Here is a 10989-nt window from a genome sequence, read left to right on the forward strand (position 1 = left end):
AGAAAACTCTGATATACTGTGAAGCCTTGTCGCCCCCAGCTCTTTAGGAGGAGAGACTAAGTCATTTTTATCTTTAACCATTCAGTACTGAGCACAAAGCTGAACCATCGAAGAAGCCCCAAACGAGCTTTAATTAAATGATTAAATAATAGGAAAAAAAATAAAGTATGTATCCCCAGTGCCTCAGATGGGTTTGGTACATAAAAAAACTATAGGAAAATGCTCTTTATCAGTGAAATAGATAATTTTTTTTAAAAACTGTACCTATAAAATAACAAAACTGATTTTCCTGTATCTCATGTAGGCTGATGCTGATGGCAACGGGCAAAGAGAGGCTCCAAAACGTCGGGGTGATGGTGGCCTGGTTGAGATGGGTCTGCAGTCTACTAGGGCATCACAGTACACCAAAGGTCTAGGGCTGGGGTCAGAAGTCTGGTCTGGAGCTTGCCTGACGCTCACGAAGGCAGACCACTCACCCGCTCTGGCTCTCGACGTGACACCTGAGACTCAAAGTGTCATGCAGTGCGCCAATATAGGCTCATCTCACCTAGGGCTCTTCAGAGCACTGGTGAAGATCAGATTCCTAACGTACTTCCACATTACAAAGAAGATAACACAACAAAACAACAACAACAAAAACTTCTAACCCCAACTACTTCAGAGAACATCCTTTCATGTTATGAGTCCTGCTTCACATAGCAAAACCTGCTGATGGGTCTCACCCAGCACTCAGTACTGCCTAGGAGGCAGCCCTCATCCGCTATACTAGACACCAAAATCTGCCTAGCAGCCAGTTGATCATATAGCTAACGAGGATATTAGATACTATGAAGACAAAAAGAACATAATGGGAGACAAATAAAAACCAAAAGCTATTTCATAACCCAGTATCTATGGCTTACAAACGAATGCATACTTCAGAAGGAAGAAGGGATCTGGAAACAACCATATATTTACATGAGAGAAGTGAGTCCTGTGAATCCTTCTGTAATTTTTGAATGATACCACAGGTACGTAAGACCCTTATGTATAGTATGGTAGTAATACCCCTAGTATAGCTATGTAAGGTATGTAATACCCTCAAACAAAAGTTTTGAAAATGTCCCACAGTAAATAAATCATATCTCCCTGGATGTATTATTAGTTTTCCAACACATTTTCATTCAACTGCCTGGTGAAGTGAGAAGACAATTTAAGGCCCAGATCCACGTTTTTATGCTGTGTAACTTTGTGTGGGTGTTTAATGAAAGCTTCTGAGAAGCAAGCAAACTTTACACCCCTCTGTCCTCAGAGGCCCATAAGGCACTGAACTATGGGAGGCAGGGCACCTCCAGGACCTGAGACAGATGAGGGGTATGCGTGGATAAGCACAGCAGGTAAGGAAGGTCACAGGCCAGGAGCAAGGGGGTTCAGCCTGCACTCGCAAGATGTCACAGGCATCCACCCCACTCGCAAGGCTCCAGTGGTAGCAACTGGCCCAGTGGCCATTATCCCAGGCAAGGTCACTCTGACTGGTACCTCTTGGAGGCCCTGATTAATGTGGCCCATTATGGCTAGTTCTCAGAGCACAGAGGGGGAAGCAGATGGCCAAGAACACAGTGTTACCCTCTCTACACTGTACTTTCTCCTGCCCCAGGTACTCCCACTCTGTGACAAGCAGAAATGTAGCTCAGGGCAGCAAAAAGGAGTACCTCCCAGAGAGGTAGGCCCCAGAGCCTGGATGCTAGAACCATCTCCGCTTCATGCTGCGTGACTCTAGGCAAGTCACTTGCCCTTTCTCTGCCTCTGCGCCTGGGATTGTAACAAGAGTTACCTCAGATTTCCAATTCTCATTTCCCTCCTTCTGCAGATGCTTCATGCTGAGGACTCATGAATTCAAAAGCGCACTGAAAGCCATCAGTGAGGCCTGGGTTGGGGGAGGTGACACAGAAGTGTCTGCTGTGGCCTCACCCTCAGAAAGTCATCATTCAGAGAAGAGGGTAACACATGAGAAGAAGCTGCATGAAGGAGAGTGCTTCAGCAGAAGAAGCTGGGAAAGGGGACAGACATCTGCATAACTGGCCGGGTTCCCTGGACACTCGCCACAGAGCTCATCTCCCCACGTCAGATCAGCTTCTCAACTGAACTGTGCACTCTCCAAAGGAGTGTTACTCCCAACAAGACCCAGAGGTGCTGGGTCTCGGCACACAGACCACAGGGGGCATCTGCCAGAGGGGTTGAGTCTGTGCACGCTGCAATCTGTGTGTGCTCACCCCACTGGCCCTTTCACTCTTGACACGCTTTGAGGGAACTGTCAGGAAGAGTGTTGGGTTCAAGTCCAGCTGTGTGGCTTGTACCCTCCTCCCTGCTCCACGGACCCCCCACCCCAGGCTCAAGCTCACTACCTACAATGCGCAGCCTTCCTTGGCCTCCAGGTTTCCACCATGTGGATGATGCTACTGCTCGAGGAGGGGCAGGAACAGGCCTAGCTGGAGAAGAAATCAAGAAAATGGAACCTCATGGGAGATCAAAAAGAGGCCTTGTTGGAGTAGACTGCAGCCAGGTCAAAACTCTAGGTTCCCACTAATGAGGGACAATAGCTAGTGATCAGTCACTCTGTCACCCAGGCTTAAGTACAGTGGCATCATCACAGCTCATCACAGCCTCAACTCCCTAGGCTCAGGTGATCATTCCACCTCAGCCTCTGGGGTAGCTGGGACTATAGGCATGCAACACCACGCCTAACGCATGAAAAAAATTTTTTTTGTAGAGATAAGATTTTGCTAGGCTGGTCTCAAACTCCTGGGCTCAAATGATCCTCCCGCCTTGGCCTCCCAAAGTGCTGGAATTATAGGCATGAGCCACTGCACATGGCCTGTTCCTTCCTAAATCAGCCTGGTAGCTTGCTTGGCATATGGTAGAATCCTAAACCTATAATTCTGAACTCCATGGTGCCATCTGTGACTTTAGCCCTGCCAGGAGTTCTTGGGTACTCCTGGGGACCAGAAGGCTGGGGCAAATTTATTAACAGGGTCAACAAATCTTGGGAGGCCTCAACATTTACGAGACATTAAATGAAGGAATTTTTTTAAAAGCCTGCAGACTGCTGGACTAAGCATTTTAAATATGCATGGTCCACTTAGCAAACAAACACTGAGTATCTGACCCTAGTTTCTGAAAGCTCAGCCTGAGGCTGGAGCCTCTGAGAGGCAGCAGCACAGCAAAGCCTTGTGTTCAAAAGCAGCCTCACTTTCATCGATGAGAGTTTAAAATCCTCAGATGGTCTAACAGAAATATTCCACACATGATGAGCTACCATAGAAACCTTAAGTGTAAGTCAAAAAAACACACTCCCACCTGTTAAATATTTTAATTCTACACTTTCTCCTGATAGCTTAGTGGGATTGCCAGGTTTAAAGGGGGAAGGGAGGAAAACCTTTTTAAAGCTCAAGAAATATTTTAACCCCACAAAGTCAGTCATCCTTTTCTCCTATGTGGAAAGACTGTAAAATAACTAAAATATTGTTTCTCACAGGACTCAGGTCAAGACATCATTCATATCAGTCATACAGTGGAGCCATAGATAAGCACACACATGCACACACGCACACTTAACACCACAGGTGTCTTTAACACCCACGGCTAAAACTATTTTAGTATGACCTCAAATCAAAAACTTGGCCTAAACTATTCTGGTTTCTGAAATTACAGGTCAGCAAGGTTGTAGCAAAAATAAAACTTCATGGAAAGCTTTATTTGCCATCAGAAGGAGGGTGATGGTTTCTTTGGAAATGTCTTCCAGCTTCTCCCACAGTATGGCTCTGAACCATGCCTAACCAAAGGCAGCACCAAGGAAGTGACCACCCAACTCTCCACCACTTCTTCCTCTGGTCTTAGCATCATACTTCTTCCCCTTCCTGCTGCTTTGGTGCCTGGCTGAGGAGAAAGGCCCACCGGGCCTCCCTGCATGGGACTGAAGTACAGCAGGCCAGACCCCTGCTGGGAGTTCTTGGGTACTTCCCCAGGTGGAGGGAATGTTAAGGTCACTTGGGGACACAGATTCATGCCAACTGTGCCAGCTGCTCCATACCTTCCACTCCTTAGAGCTTGGAAGCATCAGCAGGTGGGCCTCGCATGCCTCCATGCCCATGAGAGCATGGAGCTGTTCAGGGCTCCAGTCAGGAGGACACGGTGTAGCTGCACCTGTGCTTGGTCAGCCCCCACAGGCCAGCTCATCCCAACACCACCTCGCAGTTCAGAACTCCTTAAAATGCAGGAACCACCCCTGGGCTAGGACCATAGGGAAATACACTATGAGTGCCAACCATTCCCAATAGCTCACTGAAGCTCTGTGGTCATGAATATAGGGAGACCCATCAACATGGTCACGTGTTCTCCAGTCACAGGCCACTGTGCCAAAATGTGGCTAAGACCAGGCTGTGGCTTCACCAGGTGAAAGGTGAAGGGAGAAAGGCCAGGGAGGTCATTTGTCAACAGCCCTTTCCAATCAGTCCTAAGCCACCAATGCCATGGAGCCCACCTCGGTGCCCAGTAGAGTATGCTGTATCTCTGCACACCACCTCATTCCATCTCCGCAGCCTCTGAGAGATGGGGGAACTGAGTCTCAGCACCTAATGGACTGGCAACACAGCTATGGGAATTTGAAACAGGCAGGCCCGGCTCATCAGGTGCCCAAGTTCTGAACCTCAAGGGCCCACCACTCACCATTCCAGTTCCTACTCTTATTCCTAGGCTGTTCTTTGTCTTGCTGTAGTCGACTCATCTCTGTTCTGTTCAAAGCCATCTCAGCAATGACCTTAGGCGCCATCCACCAAGCCTCCTTGGCTAGGACGTCCACTGTGGGCATAATGTAGAGACTCTGGGTCTCTCTGATCCACAATGTTAGCCTTGAGCTCTGTGTCTGGTCTCAGCTGGACCCCATTGTGAGCCATGAGGAATTATAGACTTCTATCCTTATCATCCAGAGTGTGTTGTTTCTCCTTCATAATCTACAGTCTCAACAGAATCATAAAAAAAGGAAATGTCCCTTTGGGAGGCTGAGGTGAGTGGATTGCCTGAGCCCGCGGGTTCGAGACCCACCTGGGCGGCGAGACCTCATCTCTACAATAAATCAAAAAATCAGCCGCGCGTGGTAGCGCCCTCCTGTAATTCCAGCTACTCGGAAGGGTGAGGTGGAAGGATCGCCAGAGCCCAGCGGGTCGAGGCTACGGTGGCCGGGAGCAGCCACTGCACTCCAGTCTGGGTGACAGAGTGAGACTCCAACTCAAAAAAAAAAAAAAAAAAGGAAATGTCATAGTCTAGGACCAGAAACACAATCCACACTACACAGCACTCACTCAGGTTTGGGTTTTATTCCCATTCCTTCCTCTATTACCCTCCCTCAGTGGCACCTTTAAATGTTGTTTTCTTTATTGAGACGTCAAAATTGGGGTATCTAAAGATCTCATCTTCTTACTCTAAAACCTGAAAATTTTATTATTATTCCACTAAGATTACTCAGAGTCATTACATGTTAAATTAGTTAATGGTCTCATTGTATTAAAAAAGTAAGCTAAGCACTATAATTCATAAACAATTTTAAAACTTAGTTCTGGAATTCCACAAAGAAGGTGAACTTACAAACTGTTCAACCAAAAGGCTGCACTTTAATAGCCCATTTATGAACTCTTTAAAGGCTAGAAACATTTCTTTCCATGTGAAATTACCATTAAGTTGGTACTTAACGTTCCCAAGCTAATAGATGCCTATTCAACTCATTTTCTGATTTAAAACAAGACAAATGTTATTGTAATACAAGAAAACCAGGTGCATGCTTTATGTGGGCATGCATACACAAGAAAATCAGACGTGAGTGTATGTGTGGAGTATATATGCCAAATTCTGTTACTCAAGAAAAAGAAGTTTCCCATCAAGAACATGGAAGTTAACCAATAGGAGTTCTACACAGACGACACTGGGTCTTCACTACACCTGTTGCCCTGACATGTGGGGAGTGTCACTAACATAGGTTCTCGGTCTTAATTGGTAACACAGTAGAGAGAAAGGATTAAGGAAATAAACAGAGACCAAGTTAATAGTGTGCTAAGCAGTCAACAGCAGAGGGAGACAGAGGGGCAAGCATGGCACAAGGCATCCAAGAGGAAAAAAAGAAGCCCTTTCCCCACTACTCTAAGAAACTCAGAGTTCAGAAGCCTGGTGTGAAAATACCCAAGTGTGAGACCAGTATTTAAAGAGAGAGAGAGACGGAAATAAAACTGTGGGTCCCCACCAGAAAAAAAAAACAGACAGACATCATTACCTGTTGGTGCCCTTCTCTCACTCCTGTGAGTTTGGTGGCTGGACTATCCCCACACACAGCCTACCCGGCATAACCATAAATGAGGGGTTTGAGGGCAGAAAAACCCCTGAAGCCTGCTCTGCCATCAGTCACCTGAGTGACTTGACTACTTTGAGCCGCGATTCTCTCACTGGTAAAACGGGATGACACTGTCATTCGGGATACTTAGAGGGTTAAATGAAGTGCTGCACACTGAGGCAGAGCACAGCAAATGGCACTCAGGGAAGTTCCAAAAACACTGGCGACTCACTACAGTCTGTGATAGAGAATGTCTAGCACCCCCTGAGCCAACAGGCCCTGGTTCACAGAGAGTACTCAATAAGGTTAGCTTAAAACTATAGCAGGTCAACGTCCCTTCCTAAGCAACTGGGGGGATGGGTGGGAGCAAGACTTGTGGGAGACAGAGTAAAGACTGGGCAAGGTGAGCAGGGGCCAGCCTGGGCATTCAGCCAGGGAGGCCAAGGGAGAACACCAGAGTAAGACCCGAGCCCAGGGGCCAATCCACAGTCCACTCAAGGGCAGGGTCAAAGCCAGGGCTAAGCCGGGAAGAAAACTCACAGGCTTCCCTGGGAGCAGGGGTGTAGAGAGAGGAGGCAGGCAGCAGGCTTTGCTCTCTGTGCAAGTCAGCTCTTTCAGGGAGCTGAAAGCCAGCCACTAAGAGACTTCAGGGACCTGTGCCCAGCCACTGAGGGACTTTGGGGACCCGTGCCCAGCCACTGAGGGACCTCAGCGACCCAGGCCAGCCACTGAGGCAGCTGAGAGACAAGAAGAATGAGCTGAACTCACCAAATAGACCTAGGAATATGAACTACTATGAATTTTCATCAGGTTAACTATAATATAGAAATGTAAATCTATAATATCTGCATATGCATACTTTTAAGACTACTTTTCCTTCCAGTGCTTCTCCTTACAGTCCATAATTTGTGGAATGACTTTTAAAATGTTTGTTCTCTGTCTTTTAGTCTGTAGAATAGAAACTTTGTTTTGTCTGTTACTCTTCTCTTCTGCCTACTAAACTGGCCTGGCACAGGGTAAGTACTCGATAAATGAGTCAGCCCTCCCAGTGCACTATTATCTTTCAGGTACAAGCACAGTCTATCCTATAAGTCACCAGACTTTGCTCATGTGACTTCTCCTTGGCCAGGCCCAAGAACTCACAGTGAATGAGGATCCAACATACAGACCTTGCTGGGCCACCTTACCCATATGATTCTATCTAATCCTCACCACGGTCCACAAGTTGTTCTGTCATCAAAATACAGATAAGACAGAGACTACATGGCCACTCAGCCACAGTGAAACCAGAATTCACTCATTCAGATGTGACCCTATCAGACACCTGGCAGCTAGCCCAAAAACTCTCATTTTTTCTAAGCAATGTAACAACACAGGAAAATGACAGGGGCTTATCTGTCCATTAAGTGAGTGCCCAGCAATATCACCCCAGAGTTCAGGAGAGGAAAGAACCATGGCCACTACTCAGCCTCCCCAAGTCTTGGCTTCTGCATTATGCCCACTGCATGTTGGGCAGTACGGTCCTCATATGGCTGCCATGAGATGTAGTAGGTCAAATAATGCTCCCACAAAAAAATGTCCACATTCTAATACCTAGAATTGTTAACGTTACTTTAAATGGCAAAGACTCTGCAGATTTGACTGAGGATCTTGAGATGAGATTATCTTAGATTGTCCTGGTAGGCCCTAAATGCAATCACAAATGTCTTTATAAGAAGGAGGCTGGCTGGGCTCAGTGGCTCAGTCTGTGATCCCAGCACTTTGGGAGGCCGAAGCAGGTGGACCGCCTGAGCCTGCAGGTTCAAGATCAGCCCAGGCAACTTGGTGAGACCTTGTCTCTACAATAAATGAAGTAGCCTATAGTTCTGCCTACTTGGAAGGCTAAGGCAGAAGGATTGCTGGAGTCCAGCAAGTTGATACTGCACTCCAGCCTGGGCAACAGAGTGAGACTCCAACTCAAAAAAAAGGAGATTGAGGGAGATTTCAGAGAGAAGAGAAGGTGGTCATGTGACAGAGCGGAAGGAAGCAGAGTCACAGATAGACGATGCTATGCAGGATAAAGAAGGACAAATATACGGATTTTGCAGCAACGGATGGATTTGGAATCAATCATACTCAGTGATTTGTCACAGAAACAGAGAACTGAGTTCCATATGTTCTCACTCATAAAGTGACTTTGAACAATTATAATGCTATAAGAAAGCAACTGGCACTAGTGGAAAACTGTCAGGGTAGGGGGAGTGAGATTGGCAGTTGAGGGAAACTGCCAGGGGAAGGAGGGGCACACCTCATCAACAAGGGTACTTGCATGATTAATGTTTATATACCTAACCCTTAATTGTGCCTCATATCTTTATAATAAATAAATAAATAAATTTTTTTAAAAAGACGGAGAAAGAAAGCCAGGGGCCAAGGCCTGCCAGCAGCCTCCAAATGCCAGAAGACAAGAAATAGATTTTCCTCTAAAGTTCCTGGAGGGGGCGTGGCCTTGCCGAAATCTTGATTCAGCCCAATGATACTGATTCTGCACTGTGGGTTCCAGAACAGAATAAATTTCTGTAGCTTTAAGCACCAAGTTTGTAACAGTAGCCATAGATAGCTAATACAGGGGACTAAAAGGGAAGCTGGATGTGAAGCAATCAGGACGCTGCCTGGCACATGGTAGGAACTTGAGAATCCTAATTAGTGAAGGACACAGTTCCTGCCACCCTCCCTGGGCCACCAGCCCATCCGCAAAAGCTGTGTTTACAGCTATGATCTATGTTGTCATGACAAGTTCTATACCCTAATACAAAAGCTTCTTCATGTATATTGTCTCATTTGATTCTGCCCTAAAAAGGAGAGTTTCCAAGGCTGCCCAAGGACTCTTAACGTGTCTCATGTAAATACAATTTTGCCAAAGGCATTAGTCTTAAACATTCAGTACTATTAATTCTAATATGTCAGAGGATAGCCTCTGCTGATATCTCATGGCATAGACACTCCTGATTGCAGCCATAAGTAGCTGAGATCAGGGTCATCTTATCTCGAATAAATAAGCACAAGCAATTCTCTCAACCACAGGTCCTGCAGCTGCCAAAGGAGAAGCTGGTGCCTGCGTTGTTAATGTGGGAACTGAGAGCTCCATTCCTGCCAGGGCCAACATGGGAGAAGGGCCGACTAGACAAGCAAAAGGCAGGTGGTTAGCACCTGACCTCCAAACTGCCTGTCATCTTCTTTTCATGCAAAGAGCTTTCCCACTCCCCTTTGAAACTTTGTTGGTTTCGACAAAGTGCCTTTTTGTTCCTTCAGCCCTTGCTCCATGTACCCCTCCACTCTCAGTTTTCCTTCTTGAGGGTTGAGTCCCAAGTGTCGAAACCAACAAAGTACAATAATTCCACTTCCTCCGTTGTGCTTGGCCTGCCCTGTGCAGACTCTGGCCCCGGCTTCCCCTGGGCTGCTGCAAGGATGAGGTCCCACAATCGTGATCTCTGCCCCATTTGCTTCCAGAGTCCCAACCACCTGTTCCAGCCTGCGCAAGATTTGAAAACCATCCCTTTCACCAACCCACAGCAGCCCTCTGCCGCAAAGGGTGGAGCCTCAAAACCTCAAGAGTGTTTTAGAGAAAAATAAGCAAAAAGAAGAAGCCTATTCACTTCCTGAAAACAGCCATCTGCAGGCCCTCTGAGCGGTCTTCTTTGCACCCATTTTTCCCTTGACCTTCTGCTAGGGCTGGGTTCACTCAGTGGAGATCAGGTGCTCTAAGTTAGTTATACCTACTCCAAGGCAGGAAGGAGACAATGGGTGCACACAGAGTGAGCCACAGCCAGAAGGAAAAGTCACATCAGTATTCCTGGGTTACTAGCACTGCATACAGCAGACCCTGGGGGAACTAACGTCTAACGTCTGCCAGAACTTCACTCACCATGGAGGCTCATGGCTCCAATCTGCTCTAAACCCTACACTGGGGCTGTAAGCAGGCTCACAGACACATACCTGTGAACCTTCTGTGGGGGAGTTACCATGTCCTACTTCCTGTACATTCCCAGGGCCAGCTCAGCAGCAGTCACTTCCCTTGTGCCTAAAAACTATCTGCTGCCCAAGTGATGAGAAGGGGCAAGTGTGCGCCCAGAAGCCCACCACTCCTTCTCTTCCCAGGTCTCCAGACGGCGCCTTTCAGAAGTCCTCTGCCCCCATCACACTGCTGTGAGACGTAATTTCACACCACTCCACATGCCATCTCAGATTCAGAAGCTGAAGACAATCATTCAACATGACTCCAAAATGTATTTACAGTGCCCAGTCGTTCCCATCCCTCTGTGATGCAAGGCACATGGGCTGGAAGAGCTGGTGTGCTGGGAGGGCAGAGCCAGAACCAGCCTCAGCCAGACACCATCACAGCTAAAGTCTAGAGTTCCACAAACACTGTGTGTTCTTGAGACTGGCCGTCAGCAAGGTCCCTCCAGGACCACCTGTCCTCACACCTGCAGTTTGGTCAGCCCCTTGGTGGGCCAGGCAGAGGAAGGCCCCTCTGTTCCTGAAGCTGGATTCAGAAGTGGTCTTGACCAACTTCATTCAGGATGCTACAGGTTAGTTAAAAAGGCCTGTATGGTCTGGGCTCGGTGGCTCAGTCTGTAATCCCAGCACTTTGACAG

The sequence above is a fragment of the Carlito syrichta genome, unplaced genomic scaffold (genome assembly GCF_000164805.1).
Source record: "Carlito syrichta isolate Samal-C Ts95f unplaced genomic scaffold, Tarsius_syrichta-2.0.1 Scaffold308837, whole genome shotgun sequence".
Taxonomy (NCBI): Eukaryota; Metazoa; Chordata; class Mammalia; order Primates; family Tarsiidae; genus Carlito; species Carlito syrichta.